Source organism: Falco cherrug, chromosome 13 (genome assembly GCF_023634085.1).
Source record: "Falco cherrug isolate bFalChe1 chromosome 13, bFalChe1.pri, whole genome shotgun sequence".
Taxonomy (NCBI): domain Eukaryota; kingdom Metazoa; phylum Chordata; class Aves; order Falconiformes; family Falconidae; genus Falco; species Falco cherrug.
Window position 1 is genome coordinate 6,804,100 of NC_073709.1, and position 27,288 is coordinate 6,831,387.

General features: G+C 41.4%; 2 long non-coding RNA genes across 7 annotated transcripts in view; both read right to left on the reverse strand.

Moving 5' to 3' along the window:
- Positions 1-2,220: 2,220 nt before the first annotated feature.
- On the reverse strand, positions 2,221-19,115 carry LOC114017662 (uncharacterized). 2 transcript variants are annotated; one of them, XR_003562839.2, is made up of 2 exons: positions 17,820-19,115; positions 2,221-6,831 (listed from the first exon to the last, which is right to left on the reverse strand). It is a non-coding gene; the product is annotated as an uncharacterized LOC114017662 (long non-coding RNA). The 2 variants fall into 2 exon arrangements; XR_008734945.1 differs by having other exon boundaries at positions 12,745-19,115.
- Positions 19,116-19,166: 51 nt separating this feature from the next.
- The window catches only part of LOC114017661 (uncharacterized), a 30,157-nt gene continuing 22,035 nt past the window's right edge, over positions 19,167-27,288 (reverse strand). For 3 of the 5 annotated variants that reach the window (XR_003562833.2, XR_003562836.2, XR_003562834.2), the window contains one exon: positions 26,118-26,620. This is a non-coding gene — a long non-coding RNA (uncharacterized LOC114017661). Of the gene's footprint in view, positions 19,299-26,117; positions 26,621-27,288 lie in introns of those variants that run through there. The other 2 variants (XR_003562838.2, XR_003562835.2) reach the window with 2 other exon arrangements.

Below are 27,288 nucleotides of genomic sequence, written 5' to 3' on the forward strand. Positions count from 1 at the left end.
GAGGAGGGAAACTGGAGAAAAGCAACTCTAAGGCGTATTCATTCATTTGATTTAGTTTGTGAAGTAATGGGAAAATTCTGTTGAGCAACTTGAGTCTGGAAAAGGACTCAAGTGTCTGCAGCCTCACGTTAGGAGCGTGGGCTCCCTGTGCATGCCCCAGGAGAGGCACGTGCCAGCATGCTGTGTGCTTTGAGCTGGGCAGTAGGGAAGTATGCAAGCCCTGGCCCTCTACAAAATTCCTCCCTGCATGGGCATTCAGAGGCAGGAGCCTTCTCCTGGAAATAAGATGTTTTAGCGGCCTTTTGATAAAAGAAATGGATGTGAAATGGCACTTTTATTTTAGACAGTGCTTTAGTGGTTTGGTACTCACTATTTTGCAAGTCCTGTGGTATCAGGGCAATATCTTTTTATTCACACAATCTGTATGGGAACCTGTGTGTGAGAGATTTCTGGAGACACCTGTAGGTGATTCACTTGTCTGTGAAGGCACATCTGATGCAGCCTTATTCCCAGAGGTGGACATTGCAGGGGGGTTTGTGAGTGTCAGACCCATGTCCCTGGTTACTATGAGCTAGCAATTGCCCCAGACTGGCACTATTAAGACACCAGACACTTTGAGGTCTGGTGAATGCTGTGTTTGCACAATGAATCAGATTCATCAGAGAATTACTTAGCAGTGACAGTAAAAGAGAATCTATAATTATGATTCAGTGGGAAAATATACAGCGGTCACTAACCCATGTAACTCTTACTTCTGTTTATGTGGTGTAGCAATGTAGTGTCAGTGTTCTGAGCTCTAATATGAAATATCTACTATATACACTGGGTTTTCCCAGCACTCTTTGTTTAGTAATCTTAAGAGCACAGCTAATGTGAACTTTGGATTTTTCCTTTCTGAAGGGAGAGGTGCTGCCATGCCTCATTTACATGGCAGATTGGAGTGGGAATAGCAATTGCTAGAGTCAAGTATAGGCTCTCAACCCAGAAAAGTTGATCTCTCATTCTTAAATTTTATTGGATTTTAGTAGCTGATTCACCTGTCACATCCATTGGCTTTGCTCTATTTTTAGGATAAATATCTATGTCAATGGTAAAATTGGTTAGAATAATTAGACTAAAATAATTAAGATTATGCAGAGATATTGCTTTACCCTCTGAATACTTTGGATGGCTTCTCCTACCTGAACCAGAATCTTCTGCTGCGTTACACCCTTGGAGAGAAGGTGGGCACAGCTATGGCCACCAGGGTCCTGCCGCATCCTGGGAAACAGAGCAGAACCTGGTCCAAATGGGAGAACAGGGACATCAGGCAACTAAAGCAGAACTTCTCTTCAGCCTATGTTTTCAAACAGAAAGGGCTGAAATTTTGGCCAGGGTAGTCCCATCAGAACTGAAAGCCAGCTCAACAGCCAACTGATTTTTTTAAAACCTGCAAAAACTGAGTTCTGTCATCCTTGCTTCTGAGTGATGTTTAGAGATAGCTGGAAAGATTACTTTGAAGTGTGATTTTTGCTTTTTTTTACATTACAAATATTTAATCCTTATATCCTCCAGCATGGAAACACAGGCAGGGGATATACTATGTGTATATGTATTTATAAATATATATTTACACATGGATGTCAAGAGCTCTTGATAAGGTAACTGAAAGGAAAAAAACCTGAATCTTTAACAGACCTCCTTTATGAGAAATGTTAGCCATCCATATCAATAAAAGTAAACCAAACCCAAAATATTTTTAAGTTTCCTTTTCCTCTTAGTAGTTACATTATCTACATTTCAATACTTATACAGTAATTAGAGATAACTTTAGCACTCATTAAGCTGACTTCAATATTGGCAAAAAAGACCCAATGATCTAAAAACAACTCAAAGTAAATTTGAAACAAGTAAGAGCATTCTTACCATCGTTTGCAAATAATCTCTCAGATTTTAAATAAAATCAATGCTTCCTAATGAATCCAGTTCTTCCTAATGTGCCAGCTTTTTTTCGCCCACTTCTGCGGCATTTATTTGTTCCCTGTGATGTTAAATCATACTGGAAGGTCACACCCCATTGTTGTTTCACATTGAGGGGTTTTACCACTTTGGATGACATAAGGCACAACTTTCAGTCCCTGTGAACCTAGGGGGAATTTAGAGTGACTAAAATTACATACACCTGCATGATGTTTTGCCCTCACAAACCGTTAAAGCACAAAACCCAGTGAGAGACAGTGACACAGTGTAAGGAGTTTTATTTACCACTTAAAGTAGCCATCATTGCAAATAATCCACTCATTTCCTCATTACTTTATTAAGGATTAGTAAAGTAACCTCTGGGGGTTTTTTGTTGGTGTGTTGTGGGTTTTGGTTTTTTGGGTTTTTTTTTTTTTCAGTTTGCCAGGTTACTGAGTCCATCTCTAACTATTCCAAAATCAAACTCCACCAGCAGAGCAGACTAGGAAACTTACAGCAGAGCTGCAGTATGCCTGCTACCCCCACTTATAAATAAGAGCATCTGTGCAGCAGTAATTAGGAGCTGTAATGGAATGAGCCACATTGCAAAAGTAGTTTAGCCAGACTAGTGTGGCCCTGCATTTTCTTACAGGCATTACCTGTTTCAGTTAAGTGGCATTCTTCTTATGTTACAAACCTAAGAAGTAAAGGAGGATGCGGATACTACAAGATGCAAAACACTTGAAGCCTCCCAGAGCTAAGGTGACCAGATATTTTCATTATCCAGTTGTTCAACCTGCTTAGTCCTTCCAGTCCATTCTCTTAAGCTGTAGAAAAAGAAACATGGCTCTTTCTTTTAGTAGTTATTTTTCAGTAAATTCACCAACACCAATAAAACCAAGAAAGCTGGTTCTTTGAGTCACTGATTCAGTGTTGTGTCCACCCCCTTTTGCCAAGGTATACAGTGCCATATATTTGCTCTGGGGGAGCCTACTAATAGTAAATAATTCCATACCATCATTTTTCCCATGGCAAAACTAAGAAGATAATCAGCTATTAACAGAGGAGGGGTGGAGAGGGAGGTAGCTCAGGGTGCTCAGAATATAAAGATATGTGTGTTAGTGCAGGGCAAACAGTCAGCTCTTTGCACTGCTTGCTACCTTGCATTTTCAGCGCCAGAGCCTGGCCCTAACCGCTTCCAATTCTGACAGCCAATTTCTGACCTTTCACTCTCTATGATCACTGTTCATTTTGCAAGAAACTTGGTCTCCTTTCTTGTCCAAAAATTTTAAGCAAATACTGTTGTTGTTATGATTACCTCTTCAGTATTGGCTTCTAGGAACCAAGAAAAATCTCACATCACCACTGTGTACAATTACATCATCTCAACATCACAGCTGCCAACTCTTACTATTTGCTGGAGAGTCATTATTTTTGCTTTAAAGAGATGGAGTGACCTCATGAGCTTCTGAAGAAACCCCACAGCTGACTGCTTGCCATACTAACATAATTAAATGGTCATATGGGACTTTGGTTGATTAATACTTCAACACAGAAGCACCTGTGCTCATTGAAAGAGATCATGTCCTCTCCACCAGACCAGCTCCTCTTCTGAATCCTTTTAGAAGTGGTAGGCTAAGAATGGAAAAGAGTAACTGTTGTTCACAGCTAATCTGGAATGTGTTGGGATTTAAGAAAAAAACTGTCTGGCATCAGTTCAAGCTTCATTTCAAAGCTGAAACAAATCTAGGTGTAATTGAAAACAAGAGCAGGCATAGAAATTGTGAACCTGATTCTTATTTACACTACACACCCTTTGCACCTCTCTAGCAATGTAAAAGGTCTTGGAGCATGGCTCAGTTATTTTTATACTCTCATGAAGGGCCTGTTTATTGAGTTGGAGTTTAGAAACGTTTATACGAGTGCAGGATTTGCCTTTAGAGCAGTGGAAAGTCAGCACTGTATGACTCTCGGGCACTGTGCTTTAACTTATTTGGGGTATCCAGTTGGACAGTTGAGGGGAAAAACAGGGACTGGACAATGGGTGGGTCAGAGGTTCAATAATGAAATGTGAAGTACCTCATCTGTGGGTCATTTGCGTGAATCAAGGAGACTTTGGTTATTGGCTGGAAGCAATGTGGCCTTTGAAGTCTAGGTAAAAGCAAATGATCCTTGGGCTGTCTCATTGGCCAGATGATCTCATACCAACTGGCAACATTTGACAGACCCACCCTTGTTTGACACTGTAGCTCTCACCGAGCAACCTAATGATGCTACAAGATAATGAAGTATCCTCATGTCCTTATGGGAGAAGACCTGCAGGTCAAGGTGCTTGGCATCCTGGGTGGGACAGCACATGGAAAAGCTTCCATTGCTGTTACCTTTTCTGTGCCCATTCTGAGGACAAGCAGACATGATCAGGCTCCTGGATGACTGAATGCTGCCTATTGAAAGCTCCAAATTGGCTTAACCTTTACTAAGGGAATGGTAGAAAATGGAGAGGCAAAATGAGAAAGTGAAGGAGTGGTCTGGGAGAAACATAGTCATCATGAAGCTAGCAGGAAAATAAGGGCTTGATTATATAGCTCCAAGAGGGCCCTGCCAAATTGCAGTGCAATGGGAAGAACCTGAGCTGGTGGCAGTCATTTCTTAGGGTGTTGACGTGCTGTACAAGGGAGGTGCTTTCTGCACTGGCCTGAGCACGGTGAGCTTTATTCTCCTGGAAGTGCTGTGTTGCAGGTTCCCTCAGTTGGCCGCCTCCAACTGACCAGGACCCAAGCAATTCTTTAGTGTGCAGATTACGATAGAATAGAACAGGGATGCATCTACCATACGTTTCTTATTTCATGTTTTACAAGTTGTCGTGGTCTTTCTTAACTCATGAACTCCAGGAGTTACAGGAGAATTTAACTTTCCAGTTTTAAATGATTGTAGAGGAAACCTGGAAAACACAAGACTTTCTAAAGCTCACTCAGAATGAAATAAAAAGACACAAAAGCATCATCTTAAAAAGACCTGAGGACTCTTTGGGGAACATGGGAAAGGAAAAAAGATGGAGTTGTTCAGGTTATTGCCAACACAATGTACTTGGCACTGCTATGCAACATCCAACACAGCAGAGCCTTACTCAAGTGTGTTTTCAGGGAACTTATGATGCATCAATATTTGAGTCTGTGCTGTACAGAGGAGGTCAAATGCAAGAATAAGTTCATACCTTCTGGCCAAGCCAACAATGTTTCCAAGTTCTCCCCCTCCCCTAAAGAGCCAAGCCACTAGCAAATCACGGCTTCAAAAGTATTTGACCAAAACGACATTTTTATGAATCAACATTAAAAACAGACCTCAAGAATTGGACCTAAAATAAAATCATAATCCTGCTGCCCTGAATTTCCTCTCACTCTTGGATGTTGTATTGAATTTTGATATGAAATGTATTTTCCTGAATTGGAATTTGTCCTTAAATTACTTATGAACAATGAACTCTTTCAAGAAAAAGAACTGCTTGCTTATCACAAGAATTAATGCTGTGTTTTTTGTAAGTGAGTTTCCATAGCTTATCAAATCCTTTCATTTTCTTAGTTGGAGAGGAACTGAAAAATGACTGTCAGCTAATTCTCTTCAATTTCGTGATTTTAAATCGGGTAATATTCCACATTTTACCTTGGTAGAAGTGGCTACAGGCCACTATTCATTCTTGTTCTCCTTTGCAATATCTTTAATCCAGAGAAACTCACTCCCTTTTTTTTCACTCATTTCACAGCCATTTTGACTAAGGAACCATATTAACACCAGTATATGTGCATATATTCTTTTGCAACCAATTTTGCTCTGCAGGATCCCAGCGTGGTTATTGCATAACTGTGTTTGCCACTGAAGTACTGCCATCTGTGGGTGAATCTGAGTTGTGATTCTTCATGGCAGGGTGTGGGGAAAGGGAAGAGTTTATAATTCACGTTTGATTCCGTGTTAGTGGTAAAAATGTCTCTTTGGTACCATTTCAAAGCTCATTCATGCTTATTTAGGGGTGTCACTTTAGTTATATTGTGGAACTGACATTCCAACCCTTTGAATTTCAGGTTGATGCTGCATTAGTGTTAATAAGCTTAACTCAAGCTATAGATAATAAAAAAGTAGTATAGCAGACTGTACAGGTGAAAGTTGCCAACAGTACCCTTGACTTCTGGCATGCCTTGAAGGTCAGAGCTTGAGGGCCTTTTCCTACTGAAAGGGGATGTTACAGGTGTTCCCAGCGGTGTCTTGCAGAGGACAGAGCCTGAATCTGGGAACCTGTAGGAAAACATTGGATAATTTCTGCAGCAGTGGCAGTGTAAGAAGAGAAATGGTTCCTGATGACTTGATCTTGCCCAATGGCAATCAATAGGACTTTTAATCTTTTCTTTGGTGAGCTTTGGAAGTCCTCCAAAGCACTCATTCCCGAACAACACTACATTTCTGAAGTTAAAACCAGCCCCAGAGCTTAATCACAAAAAACATTTGACCCCACAAGAAATCTGGGAGCGTGGTGTTAAGATATAGATCTGGTCTGCTTGTCACTCATGGCACTGGAGACATATCCCAGTTTGTGGTCCATGTTCACTGCTGAATGTATTGTGAGTGGTTTTCAAAGGCTCCTCCTGTCAAGATTCAGCGAGAAGGGTGAGTGTGAAATGGGCAGACCTTTGATAGATGGGTGACATCAGTGGATATAACTTGAGGAAGAGCAGTAGTCATGCTGAGTCTTGCTTTTTAAGTTATGTAGTTTTATTTGTGCAGTCAGAGTTTCTTAATGACTGGCAGAATCTGATACAGCGTTGACCATCAAGCAATGAGGATTCACCTCATTTGGAAGATGTCTGTATCTAAAGCCCATCAAATCCTTGGGAGTGTCAGTAACTATAAAAAAAATCAGAATGTGAAGATTAGGCGAGATGCACAATTTGCAGTTCAGATAATCATTTAAGCACAATTCTATTGGCTTCAGGAACTGCAAGCATATACCCAAAGTTAGGTGTTTTCCAGAAAGGTAGTTGTTTCTTCCACTGAGATTAAGAGCTGTAACCTATAGCAACTGCATTGTCATATGTTGGTCATTATTTCTGGGACACTGAGAAATACAGGTTCGTGATCAGAGTCAATATGTATAGTTCCATAAAATAATGTGTTCTTTGGGCTTTCATTCATGCAAAAAAATCTTGTTTTCCCTTAATACTGTTGAAGTATGTGCCTAAATAAGATGTCATTTGTAAAGATGAAAGCAGATATCTACAAGTATTTACAACAAAAAAAATTTACTTCCTAATTTGTATAAAAGGGAAATCCATTGAAAGAGTACAGAGGATAATGCTCAGATTATTTTTCAAACAATAGACAACTTGCATAATCCCATTATGAACACTATACATTTCACAGTCCATCTGGCAGACAATAAACATTGCGATTCTATGAGCTTGAAATGCTGGGTGTTGTACTGCCAAAAAGTACAGCTCTGCACATATGGCATGGGGTGAGAAAGTAGTCATGGCACATCTCTCCCAAAAATATCCGTTATGTTTGTTCATTTTGCACTTTCTGCAAAACAACTTAATAACTTATTTAAGTGTACTTAATAACTACTAAGCAAACCTATGTGAGTGTTTGACATTGAGTGCCTGCCACTGAAGTGGCCCAGATCTTGCCATATTGAACTGCCACAAAGGCTGTGTTTGTTGTGTGCAGCCAGGCACTTTACATGGCTGTGCAACAGGTTAATGAGTTTGCTCGTTAGAGTTGTCTGAGCTCTCCTAAAGAGATTTTACTTGGAAGAACCAGTCAGTCTAGGTAAATGCAGAAGCTGGAGTCATCAGAAGATGGCTCCTTAAGTTGTGCAATGCTTTAGTGTCCTTAAAAACATGTGCAGCATCGCTACTAGACCTCGATTTAACCATTGGAAGTCTTGTGTGTCAAATTATCAAACTCTGCCATCTTCCAAGGCACTAAGATTCTTAGTCCCAGTGAGTAAGTAAGAGTCTTTCCTTCTGTTGTCTTTTTCACTGGTCACTTGATTTCTTGGCCACACTGCATGCAAATCTTCACTGTTACCTGTGTGTTCTTATATGTGGTTTTTTTCTTTCTTTGCAAGAGAAAAAATTAGTCTTGCTCTTTGACAAGGTACTGTGTAATCTCTGAGGTCGTCAGTGGAAAACCAACAGTCTTAGATCTCTTGGGTACATGTCCGTAAGTGCCACTGTCCTTCCAGTTCACTCTTGAGTGAGAGGTAGTTGCAGATTTATTATCCCTCATCTGGTTGCCATCACCAAAGAGAAATCTGCTGCCACAAGGCAGCTGGGCATGATGTCTGGTCAGTAAGATCAATACCAGCCTTGGCTTGAACTGCCTGTGACAATTGGTGCTCCCACCTCCTCCTGCATGGTTAGCTCCTGAGCTGTAACCTCCTGGAAGTTCAACACTAGTTCACATCACTTGAGGATGTGACATAAGTTGAGAAACTGTCCACACCTGCAGTTGCCTTCCCAAAAACATCTGGATCATGTTAGAGGCAGGCTTTGCGGCTAATTTCAATGCTAGAAAGGGAAGGTGTGACCCTTTTCAGGGTCCATTACAGGACAGGGTGTGTCATGTAGTCAGTACTGATACATGTGAGTATCAAGCTTCATTTCAGATATTTCTGGCCTCCTATTACTTATGCCACCAAGTGTCAAGTTCCAACTCCAGTGTGAGCAAAGAGGAAGCATCTGCAAACATGTTATGTCCATACCTTGAAGAGTTAGAAAACCTGGGGCTTAGTTGAAGAGTTCATGAAAGTAGCAGGGAAACTGAGTGTTGTTGTGTTGATGGGATTTTTTTATTGTGTCTTGACTCATTCAACTCCTGGGGGTGTGTGACAACCAACAGAACCGACAGTGCCAAAAAGAAACACATTTCTACACTCAACTGCCTTTATGTTATGATTTGCATTGCCTGTTGTGGCATCATTGCAGTAAGATCAGATTACTTGGTTTTACCAATTCCATACTTGTACTCAGTGAAAAAAGTAAATTTGAAGTGGATTAAAGCCCCCTGCCTTTTCCTCCCTCCTGATTTCATTCTCTTTAAATATTTATGAGTGCTGCAGCCTCACAATAGCTGAGCCTTCATGTTTTCAGGATTTTCTTCATGTCTTCATCATAGGATTCCCCTGAGGCAGAGAATTACCACTCCATTTTCTAGCTGGAGCACTAAGGCAGAGCCAGGTTCTCCATGACTGATCTCAGGATTACACAGGTACCCTGAGACAGAATTAAAACCCATATTTGCATCTCCTAAGTTCTGTTTCACTCATTGACTTGGGTCTCCTGCAGTGCCCTTCCTTTTGTACCCATCTGGGCAGCGCTAGAAGGGCTTTCCGTAGCAAACAAAAGCTAATGAATCTGGGTAACTAGCTAATGAATCTTGGTAACTGTAAGTGGGTATGTATTTGCTTGAGGTGAAGGAAGAGTTTTCCAAGAGGCTGAAACTGGCAGGCTGATGAAAACAAGCAGAGATTATTTTATAACTAGGAGACTATTTAAATCTTCACTTTAGTGGAGGAGTTTCAAAGGTTTTTCATGAAAGAGTAGGAAGCATGGTTTCCTGCTTCTGTAATTTTGTTGTTCTTTATAGTTGATTAGAAGTTGAAGAGAGATCTGAGAAGCTCGTTGGAGTTTCCTTTTTGTGGAGATCCATAGTTGATTGTTTGCTTGTAGGACATCCATTTGCAGCTGTGTTCTCAGTGATGTTGCTGTTGGAAAGCTGATAAGCTTTTGTCAGATTTAACTTTCTAACAAAATCGAGTGTCACTTTGCAAGCTCTGAAATGTTCAAACTCTTTTATCATGGCACCTTTGATCTACAGCGTGTGCCTTCACTGCACAGTCAGGTTGGGTTTTTAATAGTTTGTTGTACTTCATCTTCTCTCTGTCCCATGCAAAACCCTGCAGTGAGATTAGCACTTCTGTCAGCTGGGACAGACCTTCCTGAGAGCAAGAGTTAGAATATGGGCTTTGGTTTCACATGACTAGAGTAGTCACACTTAGGGTGGAAGGTAAATTATTCCAGGCCAGCTTGTACTTCAGTGCCTTTTTACAGCTCACAACCAGAATCTAAATGGAGAGACCAATCCCCCTGTGACTCCTTGGGTGAGAGCTGTGCAGTGCCATAGAGAGCCATGGGATGCACTCCCTGAAGGCTCAGCAGCCGTTGGGGGATGTAGGATCATTAGGATACACTTGCTTTGTAGGGTGGTTGCTCACATCTAGGCTTAACTAACTCAGGTCCTGCTCGCCAGAGGTAGTGATGATATGCCCTAAGCTCCCATCTTCATCAGAAGTTTAAGTATGTGTTCCTGGAAATGAAAAGTTCTCTCATGTTTGAGTAATAAGTCCGTCTCATTTCAGTAAGTCAATAGGTGGGAAAAACCTTCCATAGATACTTAAACGAAAAATGCTGGAATTTTTACTGTTCAAGATTGGCAGGCAGATGATGTCGTTTATTGCAGTCCTGAGCATTAAAAGCCATGAGCAGCTACCAGAGTCCCCTATTAAACACTGAGGAGTGACAGTGTCCCTCAGATGCCATTGTATCCAAAGGACATTAGTTCTGCCTCTACACAGTTAAAAAACACCTCCCTTTTCCTCAGTATTTGAATTGTTTTGTAGAAACATATGCAAAATGCTGTTTTCTTTAGTTATGCAGATAAATCCTTTTTTTTTTTTTTCCATGTCAAGAGACAGAAAATGAGAATGGCAAATACTGCCTCCCAGGAGCTCCCATGCAAATGTCTTCCCGTTTGATTTAGAGCAAGTTTCATGTACGGAAAGGCAGCTGAGTGCGCAGCTCCTGTTAACTCAGAGCACCCTTTAAAGAAGAATTAAGGGAAGTGGCATTAAAAGACATTGTATAGTCTTGTGACTGGAGAAAAGTAAATTATCTTTCAAAATTGTCCTTCTGATTCAAATCCACTAAAGAAATAGAGTGGTTCTCACTGACATTTTTCTTTGAATCTAGCCCACGTGAACGAGGGCAGCTTTATTGTGCAATAGTGTCCTGGCTTTACAAATCACCTATGCAAAAGCAGTCCTTCTGCTTTGCATCTTCTAAAGGGCTGAAACATCATGTTGCCTAGTCCCAACTAGAAAGGGGAGTCCCACAGGAGCTGCTCGTCATCTGGATGTCCTTGCTCTGCCAGTAGTGGCTAATCTTACTTTGGTTTTTCTCCTGCGATACTCGTCAAGTGTCATCACGGTTTGCAATGATTTCCACAAAAGGAGAACTCCTAGGATCTAGAACAGTGGCTTTCAACCTGCCACCCACATATCCTGGGGAAGAGGCTATCTGAAGCTGATGAAGCTTACAAAACTCCCTCACGAGAAAATCTTCATTCTCAGCTTGCTACTGCCAGAGTTTCATGAGTCACTGTGTCTTGCTGCATCTGCCATTCCTTGTGCATGTAGACTGTAAGCTCTTCAGGGCAGGGACTGTCTTTTGCTGCATGCTTGTGCAGTGCTCTGGTCTTGCCTGGTACCCCTAGGGCCTACCACAGTATAGATCAGTTTAGCTGTAACTGATGGGAATGATTTTTGATGAGGATGCACAAACAACCAGAAGAATCCAGCTGGCTCCTTTATGCACATGTGTGTTCTCCAGCGCTAACAGCAGTAGAAATTAAGCAGTTGAAACTGCAGATGCTTATAAAGACTTTGATTACCCACAGGAAGCACATCTTTTGAATAAATCAGTGTGGTAATTTCTTTTCAGACCGAAAGGGATATTGAAGTCAGGAACAAACTTGCAGTTGTTGGGAATATTCTGTGGATGGGTAAGTGGTGTTGTTTTTGGCAGTAGTTAATTATAGACATCTCAGGATGGTAACTGCAGGATCACTGATAATACTCAGGCAGCATTCCTGCTTATTACTAGCAGGGATTTGGATCACTGCTTTCTTCTCAGAAGGTGATTATTCCAAACAACAGAAGATTTTGAAATATGTCGCTTCAGCATGGTTGTGTTTATCTTAGGAATTAGTGTGTTTGATCGTTCTACCTAAAATAGTAGCAAGTTGCTCAGCAATGTATGGTTTAAGATTGAGTATGCTGTAAGTAATACCTTTTTATAATAAAGTCTTTGAGATTTAGCTGTGGCTGGTAGAAAAATGGGAAAGTGAAGGTAACTCATGACTAAAGCAGTAGATAACTTAAAATGGCCATAGACTTTGGTTGGAAATAGTGCAGTTGGCAGGTACATGTTGTACCTTACAGAGGTTTTCAGCCCTGCCTGAGGTCTGCCTGGCATTAGTTTCAGACTCCAACCATGTCATTATGGTGGGGGATCTGATATGCAAGAACAATGTTTAAAAAACCACCTTACTTCTATTTTCTGAAGTGACTTAGAGATGCAGGTATTTCTGTCTGATTGGCAAGATGTAGTGTCCTATGCAAAGCAGATCAGACATTTTTTTGAGAGGTGTTTTTCCGAAAGAATGAGACGCTTACTTGAAATGAAAATCTTTCGCAGTAATGAGTCAGTTTTAATGTATTGTTTTATGTAATCTTTTTTTTTTTTTTTAAAGAAAACTCAGTTAAATCAGCTATAAACACTACAATTGATTTGGCAAAGACTGAGGAGGAGACGGGAGGGCATTTGCATCTTATTTAGTTGGGCTTGGGACTGGCTTAAGGATTGAGTGTGCTGAAGCATGTTGCTTGAAGAATATAAAAAAAATCAATTCAGGGCAGAGGGAGTTATTCTTCATCTGGTTCTTCTGGTCAGGTACTTTTCAAATGTCTTTACTCACCTGGCAGACTGAAGTTTGATCTCAGATCATGGGTCCTAGTCACGTATTAAAGAGGCAATCCCATTATGTGTCTTACAACACATGGTTGAAGGCATGAATCCTCTCCATGCCGTTCCTGTTTGTAATGCAGGATGGTACACTTTTTTGGTTTCTGGTTTTGTTTTGGGGAAAAGCATCTGTTTGGTTTGTGTTTTTACATGGCTCATTCGTGGTGCAATGGAGGGGTTTGCATCTGCAGAACAGCACTGACAGCTTGGTACCCAGAATAATTTGATGACCTTTTGCTTCCTTTTTGGCATGTGTACACTTGCAGAAAATTCAGTGTGAAATAAAATGCATCTCACTGCTAAGTATTTGGGTTATTTAGTAAACATTTTTCTACATGTGCCTAAAGGCAAGCCTGAACAATACAGTGCAAAACAGTGCTTTCTTTGTTTCTTATTGAAACTTATTAAGCCTAGCTCTATTCTGGACTTGACCGCTTTTCCGTTTTACTTGATTTAGAAAATCTTAGGAAGGAGTCATGCCACATTATGCACTGTTCTGGTTCTCTGTTTGGAGTGGCTGTAAAGATAGTGTTCCTTATTTGGAGGGATCAGGAACCACAAGGATTTTTTCATGTAGCCACATGGCATGTCAGAGGAGAGCAGGCATCTTCTCCCACAGGTCAGCTAGGGAATCTGGACAAGCCTGTGCTTCGCTATCAAATTTGCTGGCACCTGGAGTTCAGAGTCCTTCTGTGTGTCCCCCAAAAATGAGACATGCAAATTTACTGGTCCAGTCCTATAATTTATCTTGTGGAGCTCTCCCAGCTCAAGCATCAAAGTGGTTTTGTACTGAAAAAAACATATTTTCCATTTTCATGCCTGGGGACTAACATCTGTTAATGTTCAATGTCAAAGGTACACTTGAAATTCCTACCCCACCTACAGCACCTTCATATTCCACTGGCTATAAATGATTTCTTCTCCTCAGTCTTGCAAAAATTATCACCTTGCCACTCTTAATATACTCTATATACACTCTGCACCAGTTGCTGTTTCTTAAATAGATGGCCTCACTGGTACATGTTAAATTAAACTCCAGGCAATTTTTTTAAAATTTGTTTTTAGTTTTGAATTCTGCTGCTTATGTTTTAGATCTGAAAGAAAGGCCCTTGAGATGTCCCGAAAGCTCATCTGCTTTTTCAAATGATACTGGTTAGCCTAATAAGGGAAATCCCTTACAAACCACATCTTGCCGGTTTAGATGAGAGACAAGCTAGCAGACTTTTTAGTAGTTGTAGGTGCAGAACATACTGGTCCTAAATCTCAGTTTAGTATGATTCTTCTTGGATAGTAGCTGTGGCTTTGTGAAGGCGGCAGGTGTGGGAGGAACGAGGCATGGAAGTGAAAAACCTCGACCTTTTAGGAGAAGGAGGAACGCACTTGTCTGGCTGGAGATTTGTATTTGTGGGCATATGGATATGGGCTGGAAATTTCACCTACTCTTAGCTCTTATTTGAATCGTGCAGGGCTAAGAGGATTCTGCCACAGAGATGGACATGGGTCCAAGTACTGTGGACCAAATGTACATGTTCTAGTGGACCTTTCTCAAATTACTTTTCTGCTTATCACGTGACTGTTAGTGACTCATGTATAGCATAAACACTGAGCAAGGAAAAGAATTGTAACTATAGTGAAGGGGGGAAGAAAAAGATTAATAACAAGAAAATGTAAGGTAAAAGACCAGAATATTTCAGTCTGGAAAACCTGCCATAGTACCTGGCTTTAAACTTCATTCTTTAAGTTTCTTTAAACCTGGCTTCTATTTGGACTGATCATCTACGGTCTCCTCCCTTAAAGATGATAGATATATTACATTTGAAATGTAATTCATTTAAGGAGTTTGGCTTAGATGAACACCAAAGAACAAAATCCAGCTCCCATGGAACATTGCAAAGGCATGCAGAGATGTCTTTGTGCATGGTTGGAATACTTTAATATTTTGAACAATCAGTTCTTCAGGGGAAAAAAAAGATCCTTTTCATACAGAATGGGCGCTTTTCAGAAGAATTGTGTTACGAAAAAACCCATTCTCCATCAAAACATCTGTGTTTCATTTCCAGACCACTATTTGTAATGATAGCTAATTTGATTCATATTTTCCTCTTTCTCTTCACAAGTTGTATGTGAAAAGATGGTGATTTTCACATATGGCTTTACATTTCAGCCATGCCTGTCAAACGGTCTTTGCCTATAGATCATTAACTGCCAGTTTGTTGAAAAGATTCAAGATCCAAAATCTAATTGGTGTTGAGTTGCTGAGACATAATATAGAGGGTGGGATTTTCAAAATGACTGGTTGATCTACCTTTACTGCTACTGAAGTCAGAAACAATATCTGGGAAGGGAGATGAAGCTACCTTGGAGACAAAGGTACTGTTTCTGCCAGCAAATATTAAAAGACTGGAGCTGTTCAGAGAAGTAGTAAATAGTAGGGCCTGGTTTTCAAAAGAACTCAACACCAAGCCCACTTCAGAAAAGCAGTGATGAATTCTGCCCTTCCCAAAAAGAATACAGGGTGATGAAGAATAGTTGGGTGTGCTTGGCATATTTGAGAATCTGGGCATTTCACTGATGTGTCAGCCAGGGAGCTGGGCGCATGTGAGAATGTGTCCTCGAGTGTGGATGGGGAGCTGTTTCAAAATCAGTCTTTTGGTGCTTATTGCTAACTGTATTTGCAAGACTAGGATTTTCAAACAGCATCTCTAGAATGCAGAGGCAAAAATTAAATTGAAAAATGGCAGACTGCATTCCTAATTCACTGAGGAATATTTTATGTAAGTGCAGTTTGGAGGTGTAAATATCTGTAAACATCTGACCCTAAGATACCTCTGAAATTTGTACTCTAAATGACTTGGGAGATAGCAAGTGCCACTGAATTTTGGTGAGGGAGATGTAGGCACTTATAGAACAGTATACACAGCTTCCAGAGTTCTTGAGTTATCTTGGGCATGCCCAGACCAACACATCCATGGTGAGAGGGAAGGACAGGACTTTCCTATCCTGCCTTGCATTGCCATAACACAGTAGGTGTCTACCTCTGGATATGACTCTTCCCTCACCTTGCCATTAGTCCCCTCAGAATTAAGGCTATCTCATATAAAGACCAAACAAACAAACCACAAGAAAACCAGAAGAGAGGTGATATGTTTTCCCCTCCCTAAATATTCTTCAAGTCTCAGGGTTGGGTTTTGAAAACCAGCTTCCCACCTCTGGGGAAAGGTTGATCTCTAGGCTATGGAATCATTGTGGATTTCTCTTGGCCCCAGTAAATCTTTCAGTACTTTACACAAAGCAAAGGAACTTCAGCAGGAAGAGTATGGCAAGACCCTTCAGTATGCCTTGCAGCCAGCAACAATGCTGTGTCTTAAAAGTGGGAGACTCCACATTTAAATATTGCTCCAAGTTCAGGTGATGATGGTGTTTGAGGGACAGTGGCAACACTAAGCACGGGGTATGATGAGGCTTATGTGCATTCATTGTGTACCAACCAGACCCAGTGGGCGATCACCCTATTTCTGATTCATCCTGGGGTTTAGGTGGGAGGTGGGCACCACGGAGCTGCTCACTGCTGCCAAGACAGCCCGTGCCTACCCACTGAGAGAGATCTTGGGGACTTTCCCCATGAAAATGAGGTGGCAGCAAAGTCAGGATCTGGGAATGCCAGTCTGACTGGTAGAATTAGGACTGGCTTCAGAAGGGTTTTTTTGCTCTTAACTTCCTCTTGAAAATGGGACTTTGACTCCTAAGTCAGTAAAGAGCTTTTAAAAACATGAGCTTTAGCCCTTTTGAAAATCCCAGCCTTGATCCCTGCCACCAGCAATTTGCATTGGTATCATGTGAATGAAATTAGTCCAATATATTTTCTGGCATTACTTGCTTACTTGGAAAGTCTATCTAGTCCTTGCTGTGTCTGAATTCTTTCTTTCTTGCCTTCAAACCGTCTGGGGCAAATGGGGCTTAATCCTATGCAGACCTTTGGACTTGGGATATTTTCCTTTTTCTTCTCTCTCTCTCTCTCTCTCTCTCTCTCTGCACACCCACCCACTCACCCATCAGACCTGAGACATCTGGCTCGCAGCCAAGGGTGAAGAAAGAGAAATAAGAAGGAGAGAGGAAGAATCTGACTGAAGTGGGAAAACCAAAGAGAATGATGAGCCCGGAGTGGCAGAGGACAGAAAATTGGGTGCCATGGAGGTGGAGGAGTAGTGGCAATGTACAGGCAGAAGTTGTGATGGCACAAACATTCCATCCTGGGACTTGCTAGGGGAGAAGGGAAAGCCCAAGTGCAGCCAGTCACAGCTTCTAGTGAGGTCTGATGTATCACTGTGAAGAAATAATTGGATAAAGTGCTACCATCTCTTCTTGCATTTCTGTGAGAAGGCCACAGCGCAGACTTAAAAAGGAGGTAGAAAAAGGAATAGGTGAATGTAGAAAAAAAAGGAAAGGGTATGCTGCTAGGCTGAATGAGGAAAGAGGTAAAAGAGAAGAGAAAAGAGTCACAGCAGCAGAAAGTTCAAATGGAATATGATTTCCTTAATTCTTCAACCTCTCTCATACAGAAGAAAAACCCCAGCATTTGCAGAAAGAACTGATGAAATCACCGATTGGTGTGGCTGAGCACTTTCCTTGCAAAGGGAGCTGTAAGATAGGGACTTGAGATAACTTTTTTAATTTCGCAAATATATTCTATGGTCTTTTGTAGGGGAAGGGGTAGACTTTAAAGGCTGATTCTGGTCTAAAAAGGGAATAGATTGTACTGTAATTAGGGATGGGAAGAAAAGGTAAAGACTTTCCTATAGCCTTTATGATCTCAGTGGTGGGAAAGACTAGGGTTGATGGCTATTTCCATAGCAAAAAAATTGCAAGTATGTTCTTAGTTCAGATTTGCTAACCTGAGCTAGATAATTCAGATTAAATCAGATAAACCCAAAGCAATTTGAGAGCCCTCACTGTTTTTTCTAACCTGAGTTGGCCAGCCCCAATTAAAAGCACATATTTGTAGACTTTCCCTGTGCTCAGCCGCCATACCCGTGTTCTTATTGACTCCAGGAAGCATCTCTGTACAGTCACCATCAGAGGGTTAGGCTTTCAGGGGGCTGCAGGCCCTGACCTCTTGTGCATAGCTGTGCTGGCCCAGGGAGAGATTGCTCGAGTTGCCCAGGATCAGACAGGGAGCCTGGCAGAGACAGGGACTGAGTGGAGGACCCTTGAACTGCAGCCTAGCATGTGGGGTTGAATAAGAAGAACACTTACTATTGGGTTTCTGTTGAGAATACACACAATTATGAACACTAAATTTCTTCCCCAAGAGCATTCCCCAGTACTGATTTGAAACTTACCATTTCCACAAAGATTCCTGCCAGAAAATTAATTTGTTAAAATATTCGTTGAAAGCAAATATGGAAAGGGGGCTGGCACACAACTGAAGCAAATTAATGTTAAGGATTCAAATGAATATTAAATCTCTTTTGCAATAGTACATTCCTGATTCTAATTATGACTCTGGGTGAGTAGATGACTGTAAAGTCACTCCTGGAAGGTGTACATAGAGCAATCAGTGTGATAACAGCCTTGCAGATCGAAGTGGGTGGATGACTTGAGCAGTATGGTAATGACATATGGAGCCTTCCCTATCTTGGAGACAAATTCCTATCTAACTCAGATCAATAGTAGGGTGAGCATTATTGCTTGTGGAGAAGCTCTGTAACACAGAGACATTCAGAGGCTGTGGTATGTCAGGAGATGCTGGCCACAGCCCTGCCAGGTCCAGGAGCAGTCCAAGGCAGGAAGCCAGGCCTGAGCCATTAGACCCCGTGGGCAGCAGCCTTCTGTTGAGATGCCAGAAGGTGGTGACCACCCATTCAAACAAAATCCAGACTTCTTTTGGTGGCTTTCATTTAAGGCCAGACATCCTTTTAGGTACCTGAAGCAAACACAAGATTTGGGGCTAAAATAAAGAAGTATTTTGAGATGTAATTGCCTGTGGTACACAGGACATCAGCCTGCATCGTCTAAGGGTTTGCAGGCTGTGGAGAAGCCTGCCTGGTAGGGACTGGCCTGCCTGCATCTATTGCGGTAGAGTTGTGTTGGGTCCCGGGCTCTGGTGCTGTGTCTGCCTAGCAGTCATAGCCAGCTGCATGGTACATGTGGCAATTTGTCAGGAAAACAGCTCTCACCATCTTTTTTTTTTTTTTCCTTGCCTCTTGCTTCTTTGATACTCATATAAATGCCTTTTTATTTTATGATAAGTGGCTTTGGGTTTTTCTTCCTCATGCTATTAATTTTTCTTCAGCCACTTTCACTTTCCCCTCCTTGTTTCCTTTCCCTTCCCCGCCCCGCCCCGCCCCGCCCCGCCCCGCCCCGCCCCGCCCCGCCCCCACATGTTACGCCAGTAGATGGTGGTATTCAGCAAGTTCTTCGTCACTAGCTGGCAGCCCAGCTCAGGAGAAAGAGCTGTTAACGTGTGCAAGAGTTTGTCTGTGGCTGGGTGACTGTCGCAGTGGTGACCTGCATGAACAAGAAGCACAAGTTCTGCTAAGTTACTCCTTATTTTCCTCCCAGTTAGGCCTGTGAAAGAGCTGTCAGATCGATAAAAACTCCTAAACATCACCAGGGGAATCAATTATTTGTTGTGAGGTATGTGATTCAGGAGAATTTCATGTACACATTTCTGTGAGGTTACTCAAGCAGCTGGCAGAGGCTGATGTTGGTTTTGTATCCTGCTGTCTGACAAAAAAACAGGGCTGGAGATGAGGGAACATATTTCTGAGAAAGATAATCACTGATGAAATAGTTGGTCTTGGGTCTGCATGCCCAGTGCTGGATAACTGAATTATAAAGCCTCAGACCCCTTTAAACTGTCTTGTGTCAGGCACCAAAGAATTTAAATCCATGGTACTTCGGCAAGTGAGTTCTCAGTGAGCCTCACCCCTGCTTAAGGGCAGGATTTGCAGCAAGATACTGACCGAGGGGTTTCCTCTTGTCATGGGTAGAATAACAGGACTACACATGCTTTGCACCGCATGTGATGCGACCAATGGGGAGCCTTAATCCAATGTAACAGCACACTGCTCTGTAGGCGAAGGTGCGGAAAGCATTCTCTTCCACATCTTCGTTTTGTGTGCTTTATTAATTCGTGTGACATCCATATTCCTCTTTGGAAATGATTTTTATACCAGGACTCTGGTGCTTATTTAAGTCAATTAGAAGGCTGTATAGAAGTTACAGAAATGGGACAGAAATTACGTTAAGGATTAAAGCAAGGATTTTCAAATTTGGTGGTGGGAATAGCACGCAAAATTCCTTCTGAAAGAGGGTGGGCAGCAGTACAAACAGCACATGTACTGTCTAGGTGCTGTCAGTTCTTGTTCTGCTCTGTGATGCTTCCTGAAAAATCCAACCAGTGCTGGCCAAAGTTTTTTTTAAAAAATAAATGCTTTGAGTGTGAAACTCTTCTTGCCTTGCTTTTAACATCTCTCTGTAGTTCTCACATGTTCCGCCTTTGCAGCACTTTCCATCCTATGCCCCTTTTGGGCACGCTTCATTCCTTCTCTGAGTTGGGAATTTGGACTCCCTTCCTATGGAGAGCTCGACACCAGCAGCAGATTTGAAATACATTTGCTTTTTAATATTGAGATTATCATTAGTTAGTGTCTGTGTGTGTCTCTACATAAAAGATATAGCTGTAGATGTGAAAGATATAGCCATATAACCAGAAAATAAGTACTAAAATGTCGAGTTGTGATGCTTTGGTAAACTTCTGACTGAAAAATTACTGATTCAACTATATGTAAAAAACATGGAGAAATCTGAAGTGGTGTGCTATTTCGGGTGTCTATTTTAAGAGACTTTGCAGGTCTCCAGGATTCAAGAATTACTTAGTACTTACTTTCTATAACAAGTTGTTTTAAACATTTTTACCTGAGAACAAAAACTTTGCTAGTCTGAAGCAAGAGTCACTTGACCTTAGAAACCTTAAACATAAACCTTAGAAAGACCTTGTGTCTCCCTGCAGGGATTGCTGTTTTCAGTGCCCCAACCTGTCACTGAAAATACGCTTATCTCTTTGGAGTAACGTACCTCAGCAAGGTATCTTGTCCCGGAAGTGTCTCGCTTTCAGTTGCAGCACACTATTGTTTCTTGTTCTAGCAAGGAGTGTTTCATAGCCAATGTGTCTCCTTCCTATTCTTTCTACCCTTTGTCATTCCCTGGGGCTTTACCAGCCCAGTTGATAAACGTTCATCAGCATACTGTAGATTACCTCATCCTAAGATAAGAACTCAATACACAATTACAATTCTATTTCTAAATAACAGTGGGCCAGGCTGTAATGCCTGTACTCTTCCTAAATAGCACCCACTGTTTACTGGTGAAGTGGCTTGAAATCAAAATACCATTCTGTGCGGGTGAGAATATTCAAACTGGGCCCCGTATCAAGTCCAATGGATTTTAATGCAGTATTAACTTTTTCAGTTCTTCCCTTCTTTCACTTTTCTGTAATTTTCATGGATATATATTGTTGTCCCACATCTGAAGTTCTTTTAATATCTGAAAAAAGCACATTCTCCAACATCTCAAGATGATTGATACCCATATACCCATGTCTCCTAAATGTTAGCAGTGTTACTAATGCTGCTTTTGTCTCCACATGTATTAGCAATAGGGCTGCTTTAGAGATGTGTTTTCCATGTGGAAAAATGCAATTCAAGAAAACCCTTCCTCTGCTATTTTTGATGTAAGTTTCTTCCAATTACTTTTTTTTTTTTTGTGAGAGTGGTGCAACAAGAAACAAAAGCAAGAACTAATATAAAGTGGAATTTCAACATATGTAATAATGTTTTGGTTTTTAATCAAGGATACTTTCTGATCCACAATCAAATTCTTTAGTTTGGAATTTTTATTGAAATAGAGTTTTCAATGAAAACTCCAAAATTTTGTCAACAGTTGAATTGTGTTAGTTGAAGAAGCCAACATCCTTCAACAGAAAAATCTTGCCCAGTTCTAATCAACAAGGATGGAAAAACTATTGGATCCTGCAGAAGTCCCCTTCAATCAATGAAAAGACATAATCAGCTCTGGGCTTGCTTCTGTTTATGTAACTGTAGCCAACATTGCTGCTGTTCTATCAAATGATCCTGCTGAGAACAAACCTTCCTCAATGTGGGGTTGAAATTGCCAGTGGTGCATTATAGCATTGATGGAGCGGAGCCAGTGTTTTTAGCAGTAATGTCTGCAGACATGAGGTTGATTTCCAGAAAAACATCTCAGAACAACTGAGAAACATTTCACAGATTCTGAATCTAGCTCTCCTTTCGAGGAGAGAGCTATAGGAAATGTAGGACCTGTTTGCTCACGGAAATGCTGCTCTCCACCCTGCTGGAAGCAGCAAACCCCACTGTGGAAGCATGTGCTGGATGCTGGTCCTCTCCCTTGTTCTCTGCGCTGGGTTCAGAGGGTTTGCTCCTGAGCAAGGGCTTGTTCATGTGAATAGTATGTCACAGACAGGTTTCTAATGAGCTGTTAATTTTAGGATTCCTGGCTAATTGCCAGGTAGACACATGATTGACTTATAATAAGTAAGCTCACTTCAGTCACTGGAACTGTCAACTAGCATTGCTAACCCAAAGCATTAAGGAGTCATGAGTCAAGCCTCTCAAATCATATACCACTGGTTAAAAATGATGAGATTTTGTAAAGAATGCCTTCTGGGGTTTTATTTGGCTGGTGATTATTTGGGTTCATGTTTCTAGATTTAATTTTCTGCAGCTGTGGGAATTAAAGAGTTTTACTATTTTGTTTTTTCTAATAACAGTTCCGATCATCATCCTCTAGATTGTCACACCCATCTCTGCATTCATACGATCTTCATAAAGGTCTTAAAAATAACATGGCAGAGAGGCTTCTGCCTTCTGGTCTCTAAAATTTTACTCCCAAACTTGAGTCTAACTTGCCCTGAAAACTTTACAGACAAGCATCAGGGTTAGTTGGAAGATGCTTGGTTTAGACATTTCCAGGTTATGAGGCCAGCAATTCCTTGTCATTCTACCTTGGTTCACATGGCATGAGATAGAGATTACAATCTAGAGAATTGTATAATCTTGTGAAGATTATATGGTCCAGTGTGAGTATAATTCGTGTTAAGTGTGACAATAAAGCCTGCCATGCATTCTTAAAACGTGTGTCAGAGGTATTTAAAAGACATGTAGATGTGGCACTTAGGGACATGGTTTAGTGGTGGACTTGGCAGTGCTGGGTTAACGGTTGGATTTATGACCTTAAAGGTCTTTTCCCACCTAAACAATTCTGTGATTCTAAGATACTGGCACATTGTGCTCCCAGTGAAGGCAATGAGGGAGAATGGGAATCCTCATGGGGCACATTTAGCATCTTTGTTAGATAATTTGCTGCATATGTACAAATATATATTTTAGATGAGCAACTTTGAGCAATCCGTGTTAAGATATTGGACGTTTTACAATATTCTGTCTTGGAGCCTGTTTCTGTTGAATAGCAAGTGGTGATGCTTGTAGGAGAATGTCCTGTGATATAATAGGCACTGCGATATCCCTCCTAAAATGGATTCTTTGCTTTCCTCACAGGTCTTCCTTTTTCCCATCTTTTACCCGTGTTGGTATTCAGGAAGGTGTTCTACCTGAAAGGCAGTCTTTATAGTAGGGAGGTACTAACGCAGGGCAGAATGGAAAGCCACATCATAATTTTCTCTTTTTGTTGCTGGCTGTTTCAATAAAAGGGATTTTCTTTTCAGAAAGTATCATTATTGGATAGTTTTGAAAAGCTGAATAGTGTTGGGATGAGACGACTCTTCAGTCCCTGCTCTCTCTGTTGTGCACCTCTGCACAAGATGAGGAGCCTACATAAAGCAAACAAAGCTGTGAATGCTCCTTCCATTTTGAAGAAGGCGAGGGAGAAAGTACTTAATTCCTGCTGCCTGTGACTTATTGGTAAAATGCCAGTTTTTGAAGTCCCAGACTTGCTCTGGGAACTTCTCTGGTAACCAAAGATATACAGGTGGTTTCTCTTGTATTCCAGGACTCTCCAGGTGTGTGCAAAGCATAAAACAGGCACTGATGCTGAAGAGATATTCACACCAGCTGTCCTTTCATCTGAGGTTGGTAGGGAACCTCCTTTGAAAAGTTTTTTTACTAGAAGAAAGAAAATCTCTCTCAAGGATCAGTGCCACCACAGAGAAAGGAAATGGCTTATAACACATCTCACATCTCCATCTCTTTCATCCCCTACCAGATGCTCCACTGTACTTCAGCACCCAAAGTATCCTTGAATGCAGCAAGTACTATCTTGTATTAGGCTTCCCTAGATACTGTAACATGCAAGAGGAGCTTTCAAGGGCTTTAGACTGAAGTCAAGATAGTGGTGAGGTGGTGGATTTCATACCCCAAACCCACTGCGCTTGTGTGTAGAAGTCTCTGTTTTGCTAGCAGAAATGAGAACAGTGGCAGATGGACATGCTGGGGTCAAAGCTTTCTGCAGGGAAATAAAGACTGCTTTTTCTCAAGGCAGTCCTCTGAAAATGAAATTCCATCGACATGTGTTTCTTTCCCGAAGACAAAACATCAGGTTGTTTCCTAGGTCTTTCTTATTTGGGTTTTTGTTTTCCTTTAGTCAAAAAAAATATTGGTAGGACATTACTGCGTTTAAAAACACAGGAAATGTTTTCATTTCATTAAACCTTTTGGTAGAAAATATTTCTCACTTCTAGTTGTGATCAGAATCTCATCTGCACTTCTCAGGTGTTATCTGTATCTAATCTGAACAGACACAAGGAGATACTTGAAGCCGTCCCATTGGCAGATGTATTTGCAAAGCATTCCCTGGAACAAACTCGGTGCAAGTTGGTGGGGGGGGGAAGGGAGAGTAAAACTTAATTTTAAGCTGTTTGGGAGAGGCACTGTCATTATGTTCTGTATGCATTAAATGCAAACACAGAACAGGTTCAGGTCTGTGGCTGGTGCTCTTAGGTGTGACAGCAGTACAAATGAAATAATATCAAGTAATCTCAGTTGGTCATTAACCCTGCAGTAAATGCCTGTTTCATTTGCCAGGTAGGAGTGCTCAGAGACCTCAGCCAAAATTGGCACCTTATTGTGCTAAGCGCACATAGAGACCTAATTAAAGACAGTCCATTTCAATGAAGTGTTTTTTAGTATAGATGGGCAAGACAGATAAAGGATGGGAGTAGGGAAGCATAATCATCCCCGTTTCACAGGTGGGGAGCTGAGGAACTCTGATCACACAGGGACTCTGCTGTGGGTTTTCTGCACTGTCCTGGAGACAATGCTGTGGGTCTCAAAGTTAGCAGGGTCTTACACTCTAGCCCTGTGCTTCAGCCACAAGACCATCCTTCCTCTGCAGGATGCATCAAGTTTCTTGTTGCTTAAATAGAAAGCAATTTACATTTTCCTTATTCCTCTTTTAAAAAAAGCTCCCTGACCATTTTGGTTTCTCTCATCCTCTCAGAGTGTTAGTCATAATTTAAAATACACACAATGATTAAAATGAGTCTGGTCATGTTCAAGTACATTATTTCAGGGAGGCTACTTGGTATGACTTGCATGAGGACATGAAATGCCAGAAGGACCAGTGCAGTCAACAGCAAACTTCAGTGCCAGAAAGAGTGGGTGGGGTCATGTGCTGCCTGGTTATATTTGACCTCTGTGGGTTGGCACATGAACTGATTTATTGCATCCATGCTATCTTAATTACTAAGGACACAGCTGAGAGCTTTTTGAAATTAAAAGTGACTTATTTTCTTCAATTACTTAAGTGCAGAGGCTCAAGCACATACACAGTTGTATTTTTCTATCAGAATATATGATTCGTATAGCCAGTTACACTTGTTTGTGATTCTTCCAGATGCTGGACTTTGGGTATGTGTAGATGCAGGCACTTGACACTGGCTCATATGGATAAGTTTACGAAGGCTTAGCAAACTTTTCTTTTTCCCACTGCTGGTCCTGCTTACAAAACTGCTTTTCCAGGTCTCAGCTGGAACTGGAAGGCAAAATGTGGAAAGACTCTGAAAGGTTGCTCCGGGTGTTTTTCTAGCCCAGCTGGATGCAGGTATTATTGGAGACCTCATGAGAAGGATTATTCCAACAAAATTTTCACCCTGGCTTCATGGACTAAGGGATACAAACACGTTTTAATAAGTATCCAAACTTATGCTTGCTTAGCCAAACTCAGACACTGAAGCTTTTTATGCAGCCCTGCTAACATGTACATTGTTGGACCATTTTGAATGTGAACACGAAGCAGTTATGTAGCAGGTCAGCAGGAATTCACAAGTGCTTGGACTTAATTTTTTCAGAATTTTAATTTTGAAAATGTGTCTGAATAATCAGGTCAGATGATAGGGAAGCTTTTTTCTCTCAGCTGTAGCCTTGTCTTGACTTTTGCAAATTTAGGCAAAGACTGTGAGAAGTGGGTTGCAATTTGAAGCACTCTGTCTGGGACTTGAGACTTCCTCAAAGGGTCTAGCTTTCAGAGACCCTTCCAGTGTAGTCCCTAAAAACAGGAAAGTCCAAATTGCTCGTACCTTTCTGTTACTTATTATTGCACTTCTGTGTACAGATAAGGTACATACCTGCATCTGTAGATCTGAATTTGCAGATGCTGTAGCTGTGCTAGAGCATGGTTGCAGACTTAGGTACTTACAGCCTTTATTATTATTTCACATTAGTTATGCTCACACATAACTCAGCTGCAGCTGGTGGCATTTTTCTTCACGTCAGATAGAAGTGCAGTGATTTTTCAGTGTCTGGTTCCAGGACCCCTAGCATCATCTGCAGGATCTGAGACAAGTAAAACACTCAGTAAAGCAAACCTATTAGAAGACATAAAGTCACTCTAAAGATGTTCATATCTCTTCTGCAAGTGAAAACAAATTGTAAACTCTGAACTGGTAAAAGAAAGGTGGTAATTCAGTTTCTGTAAATCTCCATGATAGCTCATTTCATGCTCATTCCAGGATTTAAAATACATAGTGCAAACAGCCGTTTCATACAAAAGTGCATTTCTCTCCCTTTAACAGATCACTTGTTGAGAAAGCAGCTAAAATGAATTCAAGCTACCCCAGTCCCGAGTCTATTTTCTCTTCCAGAGCATGTGGAGGAAAGCGGGAGACTGAAATACCACTGTATTTGTGAGCTGCTAACAAAACTACAGCTGCTTTGGAACAAAACAGGCAGGCTGCAGGCAGGGAGGACCACCTCGGTACAGCCTTCCAGCCCCCTTGCTTCTCCTGCAGCTAGAGCATACTTCTGACAATACAGCATACACAGAGAGAGGAACGGTCCCCTGGTCACCAGTTGTGCAACCATGTTGCAACTGGGAGGTGTGATTGCAGTGCAGATAATCAAATAACAACTAGCTTTAATCTTCACAAGGTTTAGGGCAGGCTTGTCCAGCCTGCCCAGGATGCAGCGTGCATATTCAAGAGCTGAACACTGTGTCTCCACTG